This window comes from Aquarana catesbeiana, linkage group LG01, assembly GCF_042186555.1.
Source record: "Aquarana catesbeiana isolate 2022-GZ linkage group LG01, ASM4218655v1, whole genome shotgun sequence".
Lineage (NCBI taxonomy): Eukaryota > Metazoa > Chordata > Amphibia > Anura > Ranidae > Aquarana > Aquarana catesbeiana.
In genome coordinates this window covers 572,261,258-572,281,904 of record NC_133324.1, presented here as the reverse complement: position 1 = coordinate 572,281,904, position 20,647 = coordinate 572,261,258, and the positions used below count along the sequence as shown (strand labels likewise).

At 44.1% G+C, this 20,647-nt stretch overlaps 1 protein-coding gene across 2 annotated transcripts in view; it reads left to right on the top strand.

Annotated features, from left to right (window-relative positions):
• LOC141106574 (tyrosine-protein phosphatase non-receptor type 9-like) overlaps nt 1-20,647 on the top strand; it is a 101,191-nt gene that overhangs the window by 22,817 nt on the left and 57,727 nt on the right. The gene's annotated exons all lie outside the window — the stretch shown is intronic.

Genomic DNA, 20,647 nt, shown 5'->3' with positions numbered 1-20,647 from the left:
ATTTTTTTTTATACTAGTAATAGCGGTGATCAGTGACTTATAGCAGGACTGTGATAGTATGGTGGGCAGGCTGACACTAAGGCCCCTTTCACACTTATACAACTTCAAAGTCGTGCGATTTCGCGGCGGCTATTTTGCCGCGATTTGGGAGCAGTACTACTTTGTATGACATTGCCACAACTTTGGCATTAACAAATGAAAACATACAGTAGTTGGTATGAATCATGAGGGGGAACTCCGCGCCAAATTTTAAATAAAAAACGGGCATGGGTTCCCCCCAGGGGCGTATCAGGCCCTTAGGTCTGGTATGGACCTTAAGGGGAATCCCCTACGCCGAAAAAACGGCGTAGGGGTCCCCCAAAATCCATACCAGACCCTTATCCGAGCAGGCAACCCGGCCGGTCAGGAATGGGGGTGGGGACGAGCGAGCGCCCCACCCCAAAGCACCTTGTCTCCATGTTCATGAGGACAAGGGCCTCTTCCCGACAACCCTGGCCGTTGGTTGTCGGGGTCTGCGGGCGGGGGGCTTATCGGAATCCAGGAGCCCCCTTTAATAACAGGGCCCCCAGATCCCGGCCCCCGCCCTATGTGAATGAGTATGGGGTACATGGTACCCCTACCCATTCACCCAGGGAAAAAGTGTCAATAAAAAAACACACTACACAGGTTTTTAAAGTAATTTATTAGACAGCTTCGGGGGTCTTCTTCCGACTTCGGGGGGCTCTCCGGGTCTTCTGCCGGGCTCCTCCACTATCTTCTGCTCTTTTGCTAGCGGTGGCCCGGACTTCTGCCATCTGGTGGTCTTCCCTCTTCTCTTGTTCCGATGTTGACACGATGCTCTCTCCGGCTGGAATGCTCTCTGAGCGCTCCGATGTGATTTATATAGACGTTGACCCCGTCCCCTTATGCCGCCACAGTCCCTGGGCATGCTGGGACTGTGCCGTTTTAGGGGGCGTGGTCACCAGGTGATGACCACGCCCCCTTATGGCGGCACACTTCCAGCATGCCCCGGGACAGTGACCTCATATGGGGGCGGGGTCACCGCCTATATAAGTCCTATATAAGTAATATAATTGCGGAGCGCTCAGAGAGCATTCCAGCCGGAGAGAGCGTTGTGTCAACATCAGAAGAAGACAAGAAGGCAGAAATCTGTGCCACCGCTAGCAAAAGAGCTGCAGAAGATAGCTGAGGAGCCGGCAGAAGATCAGGACACCAGGAGGAGACGCCGGAGAGACCCCCGTAGTCGGAAGAAGACCCCCGTAGTCGGAAGAAGACCCCCGTAGTCGGAAGAAGACCCCGGAGCTACCTAATAAATTACTTTAACCACTTGAGCCCCGGACCATTATGCTGCCTAAGGACCAGAGGTCTTTTTCCAATTTGGCACTGCGTCGCTTTAACTGCTAATTGCGCGGTCATGCAATGCTGTACCCAAACGAAATTTGCGTCCTTTTCTTCCCACAAATAGAGCTTTCTTTTGATGGTATTTGATCACCTCTGCAGTTTTTATTTTTTGCGCTATAAATGGAAAAAGACCGAAAATTTTGAAAAAAAATGATATTTTCTACTTTTTGTTAAAATGTATTCGGCCACATGTCTTTGGTAAAAAAAATGTCAATAAGCGTATATTTATTGGTTTGCGCAAAAGTTATAGCGTCTGCAAACTAGGGTACATGTTCAGTGATTTACACAGCTTTTAGTTTATGACTGCCTATGTCATTTCTTGAGGTGCTAAAATGGCAGGGCAGTACAAAACCCCCCCAAATGACCCCATTTTGGAAAGTAGACACCCCAAGGAAATTGCTGAGAGGCATGTTGAACCCATTGAATATTTATTTTTTTTGTCCCAAGTGATTGAATAATGACAAAAAAAAAAAAAAATATTTACAAAAAGTTGTCACTAAATGATATATTGCTCACACAGGCCATGGGCTTATGTGGAATTGCACCCCAAAATACATTCAGCTGCTTCTCCTGAGTATGGGGATACCACATGTGTGGGACTTTTTGGGAGCTTAGCCGCGTACGGGGCCCCGAAAACCAAGCACCGCCTTCAGGATTTCTAAGGGTGTAAATTTTTGATTTCACTCTTCACTGCCTATCACAGTTTCGGAGGCCATGGAATGCCCAGGTGGCACAAAACCCCCCCAAATGACCCCATTTTGGAAAGTAGACACCCCAAGCTATTTGCTGAGAGGCATGGTGAGTATTTTGCAGCTCTCATTTGTTTTTGAAAATGAAGAAAGACAAGAAAAAACATTTTTTTTTTTTCTTTTTTCAATTTTCAAAACTTTGTGACAAAAAGTAAGGTCTGCAAAATACTCACTATACCTCTCAGCAAATAGCTTTGGGTGTCTACTTTCCAAAATGGGGTCATTTGGGGGGGTTTTGTGCCACCTGGGCTTTCCATGGCCTCCGAAACTGTGATAGGCAGTGAAGAGTGAAATCAAAAATTCACGCCCTTAGAAAGCCTGAAGGCGGTGCTTGGTTTTCGGGGTCCCGTACGCGGCTAGGCTCCCAAAAAGTCTCACACATGTGGTATCCCCGTACTCAGGAGAAGCAGCAGAATGTATTTTGGGGTGTAATTTCACATATTCCCATGGCATGTTTGAGCAATATATCATTTAGTGACAACTTTGTGCAAAAAAAAATAAAAAAAATTTGTCTCTTTCCCGCAACTTGTGTCGCAATATAAAATATTCCATGGACTCGACATGCCTCTCAGCAAATAGCTTGGGGTGTCTACTTTCCAAAATGGGGTCATTTGGGGGGGTTTTGAACTGTCCTGGCATTTTATGCACAACATTTAGAAGCTTATGTCACACATCACTCACTCTTCTAACCACTTGAAGACAAAGCCCTTTCTGACACTCATTGTTTACATGAAAAAGTTATTTTTTTTTTTGCAAAAAAATTACTTTGAACCCCCAAACATTATATATTTTTTTAAAGCAAATGCCCTACAGATTAAAATGGTGGGTGTTTCATTTTTTTTTTTCACACAGTATTTGCGCAGCGATTTTTCAAACGCATTTTTGGGGGAAAAAACACACTTTTTTAAATTTTAATGCACTAAAACACACTATATTGCCCAAATGTTTGATGAAATAAAAAAGATGATCTTAGGCCGAGTACATGGATACCAAACATGACATGCTTTAAAATTGCGCACAAACGTGCAGTGGCAACAAAATAAATACATTTTTAAAAGCCTTTAAAAGCCTTTACAGGTTACCACTTTAGATTTACAGAGGTCTACTGCAAAAATTACTGCCCTCCATCTGACCTTCGCGGCGATACCTCACATGCATGGTGCAATTGCTGTTTACGTTTGACGACAGACCGCCGCTTGCGTTCGCCTTAGCGCGAAAGCAGGGGGCGACAGGGGTGCTTTTTTTTTTTTTTTTTTTTGCTTTTTTATCTTATTTTTAAACTGTTCCTTTCATTTTTTTTTTTTTTAATCATTTTTATTGTTATCTCGGGGAATGTAAATATCCCCTATGATAGCAATAGGTAGTGACAGGTACTCTTTTTTTGAAAAAATTGGGGTCTATTAGACCCTAGATCTCTCCTCTGCCCTCAAAGCATCTGACGACACCAAGATCGGTGTGATAAAATGCTTCCCCAATTTCCCAATGGCGCTATTTACATCCGGCGAAATCTAAGTCATAAAATGCTCGTAGCTTCCGGTTTCTTAGGCCATAGAGATGTTTGGAGCCACTCTGGTCTCTGATCAGCTCTATGGTCAGCTGGCTGAATCACCGGCTGCATTCTCAGGTTCCCTGTTGAGACAGGAGAGCCAGAGAAAAACACGGAAGACGGTGTGGGGGGGGGGGCATTCCCTCCCACGGCTTGTAAAAGCAGTCTAGAGGCTAATTAGCCGCTAGGATTGCTTTTACATGAAAGCCGACCGCTGGCTGAAAAGAATGATACCAAGATGATACCTAAACCTGCAGGCATCATTCTGGTATAACCATTCAAAGTCGTGAATGGCGTACCTGAAGACAAAAAAATGGTTAACAATAAAGCACAGTAAACGGTAAAGTATAAAAAATTGCATACCTGAAAAGCAAACATGATAAAACATAATAACAATAAAACATTGCAGAATAGAATACAGTAAAAAAGAGCAGAACAATAGAGAGCGAGAATAGAGAGAGAGAGAACAATGAAACGACAACTATTTTTTTTTATTATATATATATATATATATATATTTTTTACACTTTTTTTTGTAACTAACTTTAATAACGGTAACCGGTTCCAGGTTCGGGTCTCTCAAAATGCGATGGCATCTTGGGAGACCCTGTGAAAGTGTGCCTAGTCTGTGCAATGCTGTACCCTACGCTAATACTCAACTAGTGAATGGTAGCGTTCAAAACATTCACCAATGCAAAGACCAGGATTGTCAGGACAGGAGGGACAATAATAGCGGGTGTCACGCCTATATCCGCGCTTGCTGCAGACACAACATCTTTTTTGGGGGGGTTCGTTGGGTAGGGGTACTCGGGAGGACATAAAGAAAATGCCTCTCATGCAGCCGACTGCATTTGTTTGGGGATGTGAATGGGGGAAGTACGGGCGCCGCAGAAGCGGTGGGTTCCCAATTAGGATTGGCGAATGCAGCAGGAAGGGCATTATGGGCACGACGGGCCTGTGTTTGTCTTCTTGGTGGCAGCGGGACACTACTTGTGCTTGCCACCTCACCAGCTTGAACTGCACTTATGGGACTCGCCACCTCACCAAGTGTTACTGCAGTGCTGGTTTGACTACGACCGGGGTGTACTAGGCCGCTGGCGCTTGCCAGTTCAATAAAAAGCTACCAAAAAAACTGTTAGCGATCGCAGGGATCAGGCCTGACTCTGCGAACGCTGCAGTTATGCGTTTAGTGTTTTGTAAGTGACAGTGATCGATCGATACTGCACTTGGGTGGGCCGGGCGGAGGGGCAAAATGCAGATGCTAGCAGGTATCTGGGCTGATCCCGCTAACACTGCGTTTTTGGGAACCCTAAACTGCTGGGGACGCCAGTATAGATCTGATCGGATCAGATATTGATCCGTTCAGATACTATACCAATAAGGGAGGCGTATGCTGCGTGCGTGGGTGTTAGCGGTACTGGCGCTAATCTGACGCTGCTTGGGGCTAGTGCTTGCCAGTTCACCAAAATACTACCAAAAAAACTGTTAGCGATCGCAGGGATCAGGCCTGACTCTGCGAACGCTGCAGTTATGCGTTTAGTGTTTTGTAAGTGTCAGTGATCGATCGATACTGCACTTGGGTGGGCTGGGCCGGGCGGAGGGGCAAAACGCAGGTGCTAGCAGGTATCTGGGCTGATCCCGCTAACGCTGCGTTTTTGGGAACCCTAAACTGCTGGGGACGCTAGTATAGATCTGATCGGACCAGATATTGATCCGTTCAGATACTATACCACTAAGGGAGCTGTACGGTGCGTGCGTGGGTGTTAGCGCTACTGGCGCTAACCTGACGCTGCCTGGGGCTGGTGCTTGCCAGTTCACCAAAATGCTACCAAAAAAACTGTTAGCGATCGCAGGGATCAGGCCTGACTCTGCGAACGCTGCAGTTATGCGTTTAGTGTTTTGTAAGTGACAGTGATCGATCAATACTGCACTTGGGTGGGCTGGGCGGAGGGGCAAAACGCAGGTGCTAGCAGGTATCTGGGCTGATCCCGCTAACACTGCGTTTTTGGGAACCCTAAACTGCTGGGGAAGCTAGTATAGATCTGATCGGATCAGATATTGATCCGATCAGATACTATACCACTAAGGGAGGCGTATGCTGCGTGCGTGGGTGTTAGCGGTACTGGCGCTAATCTGACGCTGCCTGGGGCGACGCATATCACCGCCGGGCGATCAGGGGGCTAAACCTTTATTCGGTAATAAACGGCGGGTGCCCTGACAGTATAAAAAATAAACAAACTAACCAGCGTCACCCGTAACAGTTATACGGTGATCAGTGGTTAAAGGGTTAACTAGGGGGCCATCAAGGGGTTAAAACATTTATTAGGTAGTATATGGGGGTCCCTGTCGCTATAAAACGCTGACTGCGAACCTAAATATTTAGGTCCCTAACAAGCGTCACCAGCGACACTAATACAGCGATCAGAAAAATGATCGCTTAGCGACACTGGTGACAGGGGGTGATCAAGGGGTTAAAACTTTATTAGGGGGGGTTAGGGGGGTATCCCAGACCTACAGGGGGCTAATACTAACTGTCCCAACACTGTAACTGTCACAAACTGACACCAATGCAGTAATCAGAAAAAAAAAACTGCTGGTGTCAGTTTGTGACGGGGGGGGGGAGGGGAATGATTGGGGGGGTCAAGGGGCGATCGGGGGGGGGGGGGATCGGGTTGTTTTGTGTGCCTGGCATGTTCTACTGTGTGTGTGTGTGTAGTGTTGTGCACTCACATACCTGTCTTCTCTCCTCGGGCCGGAACGGAAATTACCGAGCCGAGGAGAGATGACATACCGTATTTATCGGCCTATAACACGCACTTTTTTCCCCTGAAAATCAGGGGAAAATCGTGGGTGCGTGTTATAGGCCGATCCCCGCCGATTTCTGTGTCATCGGAGCGATCGCGGCTATTGCCGCGGTCGCTGCCGACATACACAGCCGTGGGTAGATTCAAAAATGGCGCCGAGACTGCAGGGAGCCGAGATACACATACTCGAGTGTTCTCGGCTTTTTCCGGCGCCGCCGTCACGCCCAGTCCCGCCCCTGGACCTGTGTTATGTCCATCATAGGGCGGGACTGGGCGTGACTGTGTTGGATCCGAGATACACATACCCGAGTGTTCTCGGCTTTTTTCGGCGCCGCTCACAGTCACGCCCAGTCCCGCCCTATGATGGACATAACACAGGTCCAGGGGCGGGACTGGGCGTGACGGCGGCGCCGGAAAAAGCCGAGAATGTGTATCTCGGCTCCCTGCAGTCTCGGCGCCATTTTTTGAATCTAAAGCTGCACTGACATGGCTGGACTGGGGCAGACCTGCACTAACGAAGCTGCACTGGGGCAAAGCTGCACTGAGGCAAGGCTGCACTGGGGCAAAGCTTCACTGACAAGGCTGCACTGGGGCAAAGCTTCACTGACAAGGCTGCACTGGGGCAAAGCTGCACTGACAAGGCTGCACTGGGGCAAAGCTGCACTGACAAGGCTGCACTGACAAAGCTGCACTGACACTGAAAAGGCTGCAGATGGACAGATAAGGCTGCATTGATGGGCATTTTAATGTAAGTTTTTTTTTCCTTAAACTTCCCTCCTAAAAAATTTTTTTCCTTAAAATTCTCTCCTAAACTTGGGGTGCGTGTTATACGCCGGCGCGTGTTATACGCCGATAAATACGGTAATTTCCTTTGCTGCTGTTTAGCATACAGCAGAAAAGGAATGATTCGATTGGCCGGCGGCGATCGCGAGGGGGGGGCCACGAACGGATGGCCTCCCCCTCACCTCCGATCGCCGTGGGACAAAAGACGACCGCCTCGGGCACCGGGGGGGGGTCCAATCGGACCCCCCACCCGCGGAAGGCAAATCACGTACATGTACGTGATTTTGCCTGTCCGTGCCACCTTGCCGACGTACATCGGTGTGAGGCAGTCGTCAAGTGGTTAAAAACCTGTGTAGTGTTTTTTCATTGACACTTTTTTCCCTAGGTGAATGGGAAGGGGTACGATGTTCCCCATACTCATTCACAAAGGGTGGGGGGCCGGGATCTGGGGGCCCCCTTATTAAAGGGGGCTCCCGGATTCCGATAAGCCCACCGCCCGCTGACCCTGACAACCAATGGCCAGGGTTGTCGGGTAGAGGCCCCTGTCCTCATCAACATGAGGACAAGGTGCTTTGGGGTGGGGGGACCGCAGGGCGCCCCCCTATCCCGAAGCACCCCCCCCCCCATGTTGAGGGCATGCGGTCTGGTATGGTACGGTCCAGGAAGGGGGGGGGGGGCGCTCGCTCGTCCCCACCCCCATTCCTGACCGGCCGGGCTGCGTGCTCGGATAAGGGTCTGGTATGGATTTTGGGGGGACCCCCAAGCCGAATCGGTGTAGGGGGGTTCCCCCTTACAATCCATACCAGACTTAAGGGCCTGGTATGCCCCTGGGGGGGAACCCATGCCGTTTTTTTCATTTAAAACTTGGTGTGGCGTTCCCCCTCATGATTTATACCAGACAGCTGTCAGCACTGCTTGTCGCTCATCGCGAAAGGAAAAAAAGTATCCCTTTTCCGATCATCGCGACATGCACAGTACCCTGTCACCGAGAAACACAATCTCGCGGTCAGGAACTGTACATGGTGTGAGGCTTGTGCTTACAAAGTCGTACTGAAATCGTTTCTATATTATTCAGGTACGATTTGCATGCTACTTGAGGGTTTAACATTGAGGTCTATGGAGTACAACTCGCATAGAAGTTGGACCAAAGTAGTGCAAGTCGGCACGACTTAAAGTTGTGCCAATATGAATGGTAGTCATTAAAAATCATGGAGAATGACTTGTCATACGATTTTTGCAGTACAAAATCGTGGGACAAGTCGTATAAGTGTGAAAGGGGCCTAACTGACATTTTGCGGAACCAGTGACACTAATACAGTGATTTGTGCTAAATGTAACTGCACTAATAACACTGGCTGGGAATGGGCTAACATCTAGGGCGATCAAAGGGCTAAATGTGTGCTTAAAAGTGATTGGTGCATTCACTGTAAGGTGCTTTTACTAAGGGATCTGGCTTTTTTTTTCCCCCTGCTTTGCAGGGAAACCAAAACCGGCACAACCCCGCTGACAGAACAGAGCTCTGTATTGTTTACACTCGATATTCGGCCGATAGCGGGACTCTTTTAACCCCCGCTAGCAGCAGAAAAAGGGTTAAAACCCCCCCCCCGCAAAGCGCCGCTTCCCATTGATTTCAATGGACAGGGGCACTTAAGGAGCGGTGTATACACCGCTCCTGGAGCACTGTAAAGATGCTGCTTGCAAGACTTTTTTTACCGTCCTGCAAGCACACCACTCCAGTGGGAAAGAACTCGGGCTTTCACACTGGAGTGAGAGGAGAGGCTCTTTACAGGCGCTATGCAGGCCCTATTTTTAGCGCTATAGCGCCTCAATGTGAAAGCAGCCTTAAAGCAGAGTTTGTCCCCTTTGTCAGTTTACAAAAAAAAAGCACCCCATGATTTTCTTTGCTAGTACAATCGATGATGTAAACTGTTATCAGTGTGATCATTGATGTGGCTTAATCTTCATTTACTCAGTGTTCCCAGTATGCAAACAGCTGCCATTGCTACTGTGGGCATCTGAAGCCCAAATAAAATGTCTTTTTTTTTTTTCCCACACAAATGGCTTTCTTTTGGAGGTACAGTGCCTAGGGCTGGGGAAAAAAATCCGTTTGACCTCTCAACTCGATTCAAGATTCAAATCAATTTTTTTTTTTTGTTTTCACCAGGACTGGCGCTGACACCGGCTTGCCTAAAAACTCCTGCCCGCAGCTCCTCAGGACCGGCGCAGTGTCCATAAGAAAAAAGCTTGATTCGAATCGTGAATCGATTTTTTTTTTTTTTTTTTTTTTTAAATCGCCCAGCTCTAACAGTGCCTTGCAAAAGTATTTACCCCCTTGGCATTTTTCGTGTTTTGTTGCCTCAGAACCTGGAATTAATATGAATTGCTTGAGGATTTGCATTATTTAATTTACAGAACACGACCACAACTTTGAATTATTTTTTATTTTAATAAAAAAATTTTTGAAATATTTTTTTTTTTTTTATTGTGATGCAAACAACAAATAGGACAAAATAATAGAAAAAGTCAATGTGCATAACTATTCACCCCCCTAAAGTCAATACTTTGTAGTGCCACCTTTTGCGGCTATCGCAGCTCCAAGTCGCTTTGGATAAGTCTCTGAGCTTGCCACATCTTACCACTGGGATTTTTGCCCATTCCTCCTTGCAAAACTGCTCACGCTCCTTCAAGTTGGATGGTTTGAGCTTGTGAACAGCAATCTTTAGTTCTGACCACAGATTTTCTAGTAGATTGAGGTCTGGGCTTTGACTAGGCCATTCCAACACATTTACATGTTTCCCCATAAACCACTCAAGTGTTACTTTAGCAGTGTGTTTTGGGGTCATTGTCCTGCTGGAAGGTGAACCTCCGTCCTAGCCTCAAATCACACACAGGTTTTGCTCAAGAATATGCCTGTATTTAGCACCATCCATCTTTCCCTCAACCCTGACTAGTTTTCCAGTCCCGACTGCTGAAAAACACCCCCACAGCATGATGCTGCCACCACGTTTCACTGTGGGGATGGTGTTCTTTGGGTGATGTGATGTGTTGGGTTTGCACCAGACATCGCATTTTCTTTGGCCAAAAAGTTCAATTTTAATCTCGTCAGACCAGAGCACCTTCCTCCATACATTTTGGGAGTCTCCCACATGCCTTTTTTGCAAACTCAAAACCTGCCATTTTGTTTTTTGCTGAAAGTAATGGCTTTCTTTGGCCACTCTGCCATTAAGCCCAACTCTATGGACCGTACGGCTTCTTGTCGTCCTATGTACAGATACTCCAGTCTCTGCTGTGGAGCTCTGCAGCTCCTCCAGGGTTACCTTAGGTCACTGTGCTGCCTCTCTGATTAATGCCCTTCTTGCCCAGTCTGTGAGTTTTGGTGTGCGGCCGTCTCTTGGCAGGTTTGCTGTTGTTCCATGTTCTTTCCATTTTGGTTATGATAGATTTGATGGTGCTCCTAGGGATCATCAAAGATTTGGATATTTTTTTATAACCTAACCCTGACTTGTACTTCTCAACAACATTGTCACTTACTTGTTTGGAGAGTTCCTTGGTCTTCATGGCAGTGTTTGGTTAGTGGTGCCTTTTGCTTAGGTGTTGCAGCCTCTGGGGCCTTTCAAAAAGGTGTGTAAATGTAATGACAGATCATGTGACACTTAGATTGCACACAGGTGGACATCATTTCACTAATTATGTGACTTCTGAAAGTAATTGGTTGCACCAGAGCTTTTATGGGCTTCATAATAAAGGGGGTGAATACATACGCACATGCTAATTATCAGTTTTTTATTTCTGCAAAAAAGTTTAAAAACATTGAACTAAAGGCTGTAATGTAACAAAATTAGGTAAAAAGCCAAGGGGGTGAATACTTTTGCAAGGCACTGTATTTGATCACCCACACTTGCTTCCTTATGCTGACCATACACAGTTAAACAGCTATTACTGAGTCAACAAATTTCGTTTGAAAGCCCATTTCATCCAGACCTGCTAATTGAATGGAATCCTAAATGTATTAAACTGCCTTCATTACAATATATCCCTTATTTTTTATTTTATTTTTCTGGAGTGAAAACTGTATCCACAGTTAAGCATCGTTCACCAAGGCATACTATGGCCTGTGTGAGGGCCCTGTTTGCACCTGTGTTCCATGCATCCCCGTTAAGTCAGTCTCATTCATTTCAATTGGGACACAGCCGCTGCTCCCAATTTGGCAGAAATAACATGATAGCAGAAGCAGAGGATGCCCGTCATACCTTAACGTCCATTAACTCCTGGGATATCAGTGTCATCAATCCCAGGAGTCAGTGGGAGTCAAGATATGACGTATATCGCTGCGGCGACTAGGGCCCGGAAGTGGAGGGAATTTGGCTACCAGTGGGGCCATGTGTGTAAGAAAGGGTGGAACTCCGCTTTAAGATACTGTCAACAGAAAGAGTGCAGTGTTTTCATGGGTGACTCATGTGAGAATGAGCAAGATCACATAACTATTATGTATCGTAAAGCGGGAAGCTGAGGATGCATATGTAAGAAGCAAACACAGTATGGTTGCCCCATTTTACATATATAATTTTCAATTATGCTCAGAAACAATGTTTTGAAAACTATATTCGCTGCATAGAGAGTGAATTGTTTTCGGTTGGTTGAACAACCATTGTGTAGTACTGCAAAGCAGGAATCCGAGCCTTTAAATGCAATAAGCTAAGATGGCTCTCTCCAAACAGCATGGCAAACGATACATAGGTTTTTAAAATATTAAGTTACATTAGTAAAAAATATATTTTTTTGTTATGACCATATATAAATACTTGCTGCTTCATTTATTTATTTTAATGGCAATAATTACTGTTACCACATAATAAGATTGCAGCAGGAGTGAGATTTGCTGGGATGTTGCGTGGGAACAGACTCTGGAAGTTTCACTGTAGAGGGGATTTAATTGTTTACCAAACTGAATTTTTAGTGTTTTTAGCCTTCGCACTTGATCTAGGATTGTGTACTGTCACCAAGACATCTCATTGGTAAATAACAAGAGACAGCGGTTTGTGGTATAAGCTGTATTTGCACATTAAAAAAAAATGTCGCAATGCACATTATAACCAACATGTTTTGAAAGGTATTCTGTTGACTTTTTTAGGTTTGGATCGATCTTCCATCTTAAAGTGGAATTCCAGGCTATGGCTAACTGTGCCTTAATCTGCTCCCACCACCCTTCAAAATCATATTCTAACTTCCCTGCAAAAAGGAACGTGCTTATACTTGACTATTGTGAGGGTGCTGTGGTGCGGTCGCATGGTTTCCACAGCGGCAAGCTTCAGAATAGAGGAGAGATCAGCAACAACCCTTGAAATGCCTGAGTGGTGACCTCTTCTCCTGTGAAGTCGCCTCTAGGCCTCTTCCTTTTACAGGGTAGTTAGAATAGACTTTAGAAGGGGGTGGGAGCCGGTGTCTTGCCGACAAAGTTCCACCGGCGAATAAGGACCCCCCTCTACTGCGCAGGCGCAGCGCTTGCGCAGTAGGAACAACAAGGAACCCGCCGAAAAGAGCCAAAGCTGAACACCTGAGTCAGCTGTACACGGCGCCTGAGCACTTTTTTACCTATTTTACCCTATGTCCACGTTAAAGCCCCACCATCCAAGTGGACATAGTTAGAATAATAATATGCCGAGCGCAGCGAGGCCGTGCTCAAAGCGTGGCGAGCCCGCAAGGGGCGTGTTACAAACGCTTTTTTATTAAAATAGTCTTCGCACGCAGGCGCCGTGTACAGCTGACTCCGGTGTTCAGCTTCGACTCTTTTCGGCGGCTCCCTTGTTGTTCCTACTGCGCAAGCGCTGCGCCTGCACAGTAGAGGGGGGTCCTTATCCAAATACCATATATATATATTCTCTATCTCGATTTTAAAATTTATAACAATGAAGCCAGATCTTGCCCACTACGTGTGTGTGTGTGTGTGTGTGTATATATATATATATATATATATATATATATATATATATATATATATAATATAGTGTGTGTGTGTGTGTATATATATATATTATATAGTGTGTGTGTGTGTGTGTGTATATATATATATATATATATATATATATATATATATATATATATATATATATATATATACACACACACACTCTGGGGACGGAAAGTATTCACTGGAGCTCAGCTACAGTGATCTTTGGGTTCTTCTTTTTTGTAACCTTGGCCAGATCTGTGCCTTGCCACAATTCTGTCTCTGAGCTCTTCAGGCAGTTCCTTTTGACCTCATGATTTTCATTTGCTCTGACATGCACTGTGAGCTGTAAGGTCTTATATAGACAGGTGTGTGGCTTTCCTAATCAAGTCCAATCAGTATAATCAAACACAGCTGGACTCGAAGGTGTAGAACCATCTCAAGGATGATCAGAAGAAATGGACAGCACCTGAGTTAAATATATGAGTGTCACAGCAAAGGGTCTGAATACTTAGGACCATGTGATGTTTCAGTTTTTCTTTTTTAATAAATCTGCAAAAATTTCAACAATTCTGTGTGTTTCTGTCAATATGGGGTGCTGTGTGCACTTAAATGATTTTAGCAAATGGCTGCAATATAACAAAGTGAAAAATTTAAGGGGTCTGAATACTTTCCGTCCCCACTATGTGTGTGTGTGTGTGTGTGTGTGTGTGTGTATATATGTATATATATATAAATAATATACACACACACGACGGAAAGTATTCGGATCCCCTTAAATTTTTCACTCTGTTATATTGCAGCCATTTGCTAAAATCATTTATGTTAATTTTTTTTCCTTTATTAATGTACACACAGCACCCCGTATTGACAGAAAAGCACAGAATTGTTGACATTTTTGCAGATTTATTAAAAAAGAAAAACTGAAATATCACATGGTCCTAAGTATTCAGACCCTTTGCTGTGACACTCATATATTTAACTCAGGTTCTGTCCATTTCTTCTGATCATCCTTGAGATGGTTCTACATCTTCATTTGAGTACAGCTGTGTTTGATTATACTGATTGGACTTGATTTACACAAACGATCTCTCCTAAAGTTCATATGTGCAAATAAATTATTAAACAAATGGATAACCCATGCAAATTGTAGCAAATGATAGTCCTTTAATCTTCCAATCCACCAAAGTGAGTATAGTTTTCCTATATCTTCACAGAAACACCAATGTGCCCTTCACCATAGACCCCTTTAGGGTATGCACTCACCTCATCCAGTGAACCCCTCAAATGAATGAGAAGTCATGTATGCTTGTTAATGCTCATGAAACCTGGGTTATCTAGATTTCAGCCCCAAACATGTAACGGTTCATATAGGAGCTTCCATATAGGGTAGAAGGAGAAGCTAATAGTGCAGTATGTCTGCTTGAAATTAAATTTATTTACATAAAACATACATGTGTGCACTCACATTTTAAAACCGCATCTCAGGGTATTTAAAAAAAATCGTCCAGCAACCAAACAGGCATCTAGTCCTCGCCCAGTGTAATGGTGTCTTGATTTTTTTTAACTAGCCACTTAAGCTGGCAATACACTTGGAAAATTTCATTCAAGCGCATTCGCTTTTGAAATTGTAAACATGATGGCTAGTAATTATCAGACACTGAGCAATCGTCAACCAAAATTGGGCCCATTGTGAAGCTAGGCTTGCTTCTGTCAGATTTCGAAATGTATGATATGTAGTGGAAAAGAACTGTCAATTGACATCAAAACTTCTGTGAGGTTTATTGAAGAAAAAAAGAGGTGAAGGAAAACTGCAGTCAAATCGAGACGGATTGAAACTGCATTGGGTTGGGGGACGTTGGACAGTCTGTCTCCGAGAAAGGGGTCAAATTGGCTTAAGCATCGTATGTTAATGAAAGAAAACTCAGTCTGTCCCTACTTTTTACTATTAAATTGTTCAGAGTAGCTGCCTAGTCTACAGGCTTGTTCCCAATAAACCACTAGAAAGCTAAGAAATAAATAGGTATGCTGTAGCAATGGAAACACATTATAAACCCAGGTGGGGTTTTCTCAAACTTGACTGCAAAAGTTAAAAGAAATTGTCTCCCTACAGATGAACTACATATCTTTTTATGTTCTGAAGAAATTTACACATGCCTTGATATATCTTCCTTTGTCGTTACTTTCCAATTCTTCTCTGAGTTCATGCAGAAAAATATTTCAACAAAAAGTAAAGAAAAATATCTGTGAATTGTGATTTTACAGGCATCCAATTTTTGTTGCCACATATTATAAAACATCAATTAAAAAAGACAAATGTTATAGCAACAGCTTGGATATAGTATTCTCATATTCCAACGTGTTTCGAGACACTCTTTTCTTCAAGGTAACAGAGAAGGTATAGAAGCTGAAAAAAATAGGCAAAAACATATCACAACTAATGCTCAGCAATAATAGGAAAATCCACTTTAACCAGTGTGTTGTACACTTACAACTCAAGTGATCACTGGACACTGATGATGAAAACACGTTGCACTAGATTAATGCCCACCCACTACCATGCAGCAGGTCCAGGGACATCTTGCTTGATAGGATCACAGGCACCCCTCTCGGATCAAACAAAAGAGAAAATAAGCACAAAAACAAAAGAGAGAGGAAGCAAAAAAGATCCAAATTAAAAAATTACACATTGCGTCTACAGTCAATCCAGAAAAAAATATATCAATAAAATATATAGTTTTTAAAGGCCACACTACAGCTATATCTTAACACCTGCTAGCTCATCATGATCAAAGTAATAACTCTTAGACCTCTTTCACTCTGAGACGTTTTTCAGGCGCTTTTGGGCTAAAAATAGTGCTTGAAAAACGGCTCCCCTGCAGTCTCAGTGTGAAAGCCGGAGGGCTTTCACACTGAGGCGGTGCGCTAGCAGGACATTAAAACTCCTGCAAGCAGCATCTTTGGAGCAGTGAAGGAGCGGTGTACTACACCGCTCCTGCCAATAGAAACCGCCGATGCAGGTCGTTTTAACCCTTTTTCAGCCGATAGTGGGGGTTAAAAGCTCCCCGCTAGTGGCCGAAAACCCCCGCCGACGCCCCAGTGTGAAAGGGGGCCTAAAGATAAAAGTGGAGTTTGGGCTGGGATAAAATATGGAAGGCCAAAGTTGTGCAGCAATCTGCAAGGATTGGTGCCCATAGATTCTTAAAAAGGAAACCAAATGGAGGTATCCAAAACGGAGATTTCTAAAGGGCCATTCAAATCTAATATCTAACCGACATAGGTCCTATAAATACTCACAGTGCTGCCTCTGTCTGATACCAAAGAATCGTCAGACATCCCCAAGGGTAAACACAGAGACGGAGCTGCTCCCACTGCAGGTATAAATAGTGATGGCCTTCAAATCAACCAGCCCAATTAAGTTCATTCTGAACAGATGTAACGTGGTAAAACCCCATTGAAATACATATAATAAGGATTATTCTAGATGGTGTCTGGAGAACTTGATCCCCACAGCACCATGTTGGAATAGGGCAGGTGCCAACAGGTCTCCGGGAGAGGAAGAATGGGGAGCTCAAAGACACAGGAGAGCCAGAAAAGACGGCAGCCCCGAACTTCACAATAGTGACCTATTTTAACAACCGACAAAAATCGATGAATGGCGGTAAAACAATCTGTCCACAATGTAGTAATAATGAATTATTTTGCCTAGTCTAGAAACGGTTTGTATCTAGTGGCCTCTTTTAAACAAGGAGCAGATGTGGCATTAAAACGCACAATTCACATCTCTGTTTGTAACAAACATTTATTCCCATCACCCCCTCCAGGATCCCGGTGGATCCTATTAAGTGTCAGAAAGAAAACACGGGGAACCACATATTATTTGTGCTGGAGAGCCACATGTCTGCCTTTTGGGAATTGTAAACTTCCCATACGCGTGCCATGTGTGTTCCCGAATCCACATCCAAGACTCACAATTTTCCTACATAAAATAAGACACATGCACAGGAACAGGTAGATAATACTCATAGTCTTGCAGTGCACAAAATGTTTAGGTCTACAGCAATGCTCATCAGGAATAACATCTTATCCTAGTCTCAATAACCAGACAATATGCACAACCTCCACAAGGATATGTGCCTCTGGTAGTACAGGTATCTCCCCTTTTTGTTAGGCTGGCAACAACTTTGCACCACGGAGTCCCTGAGTGAGGTGGCCCTTTTAAAATTAATTTGGGGGCCACTGCCACAAACCTCAAAGAGGGGTCATTTGGTTTCCTAGTGCAATGTGTTTTTATCATAGGTGCTCAGTGATCCCTTGGGTTGTAAGTTTAGAACACACGGTTTTAAAGCCGATTGTCTTATAATTGCTGAACATTAGTTGTGATATGCCTTTGCCTATTGTTTCAGCTTCTGTACCTGCTCTGTTCCCGTGAAGAAGTGACTAGAAACGTGTCGGGTTATGCGACTGCTTTACTGGAGCTGTTGCTATTATCATTTGTCTGCTGTTTTTAATTGATGTGTTATAATATGTGAAAATAAAAACTATATTTTTAGGAATTAATATTCTGGATGCCTGTAAAATCCCAATCTACAAATCTTTTTTCATTATACATTGATTTGCATGGATGATGGCATACCCGGTGGGTGTGAAATCACTCAACTTTTTGTTGCAACAAAAAGTAACCCGCGAGGGATTCCTGTAATTTGACATGAGTCTTGACTGTGAAATGTTCTGGGAAAACAGTGAGTCAGTCCTTCAATTTGCTTGTTTAGTAAGTGTGCAAAATGTCCCCAAGCTGCCATACAGCAGGGATGTGAAATTTTGTAGCTTTTGAAAGTTTTTGAAAATCCCAGCATCCTGCAGATTTCAGTGGAAATTTAATTGGTAATAACTTTCAGTTACAACAAAGCTTGTGGTAGGTATTGTATGTAGCCTATAATGTAGAGCCAAACTCTGAGCAGATATTAAAGACCCAAATTAATGTAGCTCTGTTCATTATATTACAGCATTAAATGTATTTTTTAAATGCAAGATTTGTAAGCACCTGAATTAGACATGGTATCAGCATTTGGGAGCCCCTGTACAGCAAAGTTCAGAGAAAGGAAGAAGCATTTCAAAGAGTAAATCAGTTCATGTCCTGCCAAGGCACATAGCGATGGGAGAGGAAAGCAGAGTGACAAAGAGATGAACTCATCGCTGTGCTTCTTCTCTAACTTTCACTATCCAATTCGAGGCAGGGGGTGAGTACCTGACAGCCTTATGTTCGACATAAAGCCAGTCATAGACAGTTCAAAATTCGGCAGCTTTGTACAGAATTTCGATCCATCTGTGGACAGGCTGGATATACTGAAGTCGAACTATCGTTCAACTTCAGTACAACCAGCCTGTTGGGATATTTTTTGTACGATCACTGCCAGGGGCTATAGCCACCAGCAGTTATGATTGTATTATGTTGAGGAAGCCTCCCGCTGTCAGAATACATTAGTGCAGCAGGAGGGATTCCCTCATCAACATAGAAAATTGCATAATCTATGGCCAGCCTAAGTGGCCTGAATGATGTCAGGCATCAGTCCAGAAATCTGAGGACATCTTGTGGTGAAAAGGGAGTACTATGGGGGGACAGCTACCGATTGAAGGTGAGCAAGGCGATTTTTAATAGACTTCTTTTTGACTTTTTGAGTTAGAAGTCAGCCCTGCAGTATTTCTTCCAAGCATTGAACCAGCCACTTCAATCCCCTTTGTCAGTATTCTGATGATTGAAACCCCTGTTTGTGAATCAGGAAAAATGCCCACACCCTCCCCAAACACACCCACTAAAGATAACTTGTTTACCCCATACAGAAATTTATATACAAGTATGCAGCATAGGACTGTTTAGTTTCATGCTCAGATGAATCTCAATCAACTCGATCCAGGTTGATTCTCACAACCATCTACTGTGATTCGGGTGCTGGTTCAGTTCATATGCTTGGTGATTATCTGCTGGTAAGAGGAAGATCCATCTTGCAATAGGCAGTGGAAAACTTGTAGACTTCAATTAGACTTGAGGTTTGGGGGACAGCCGACTGTTCAAATCCAAAACGTCTCAATGTGAAAGAGGTCTTAGAGTTATTAGTTTGATCATGATGAGCTAGCTGGTGTTTAAGATATAGCTGTAGTGTGGCCTTTAAAAACTATATATTTTATTGATATATTTTTTTCTGGACTGTCCAGAAAAAAATGCCAACACAGCTCCTTCGATGCACAGCCAAATGGCAAAGAAACTGGTGTAAGGTCAAATCCAACATGTGCGCAGCCGATTACAGTACTTCCTGACCGTACAAATGCTGGCAAACACCTGCTAACTGGGTGGGGTCCAACATCCAAATGGAACGAACTGCACAGCACATGCTCAGGGGAAGATGTGGATGTGCTAAAAATCACATACTAAGCGCCTGTGTGGGTAAAACATGTTAGAAGTCTCTGCTCATCGCCTGTGCAATTGGTTTTATGGATAGGTAAAGAAGCTGCTTTGAAATATGTTGCTGTGCAGCTATGCATTTTTCCTCTAAGTTCTACCAGGTGGACTTTCAGACATCTTTGGAAGCAAGGTCCCACATGCAGCTCTTTAAGCACCCTAGTACTTTGTCCTACTGTTTCATCATGTGGACATTCTTAGGCAGCCTGTGTTTGTGTGCAAAGCACCCAAGGTAGCGACCACATGTGCTGCTGAGCTTCCACGATTGAAATAACAGAAATCCAATAAAAGGGGCCAGTCCAGGGACTGAGATTGCAGAGGAAAGGGCATGAATGAATGGATTTGGACATCCTCCATTCATCAAATGAGGCTGGCACCGTCTGACTTCTAAACTTCTAGTGCTAGGAAGCTCGGTATACAGTGAAATCAATTTCAGTACAGGAAAGGAGCCTTTACAAATGTGCAAGACTCTAAAAGCTTTAAATAGGCATATTAAAGTCACATTAGTTGTCCAGGTTTGTATTCATTGAAAAAATACCCAACTGTAAAGTGAAATTCTTTAGGTTTCTGACCTCCACTAATCTCTTGACCATCGGTATTCAGGCAGAAAGAAAAGGACAAATCTGTAAGCTAATCAGTCATTGCACAATTTGGTGAATCTGACAAATGGGGCTTGCTTACTGGAGGAAAGATCACCATCAGTGAGCTGCTCTTCATTCATTGTTCAGACACAATCTTAATTGGGTGCATGGCTTTGACTGCACCTGTAAAAAGTAAATGGGTTATGCCTTTTGTATTGAATCTACCATAGGTGTCTACATTAGACCACTGGCTGAACCGATCTACAAACCTTTTGGCATGCAAAACCGTTAACAAATGTGTTTTGCAGTTTCCCTACACCAATGTTTCTCAACTCCAGTCCTCAAGGCGCCCCAACAGGTTATGTTTTCAGGCTTTCCA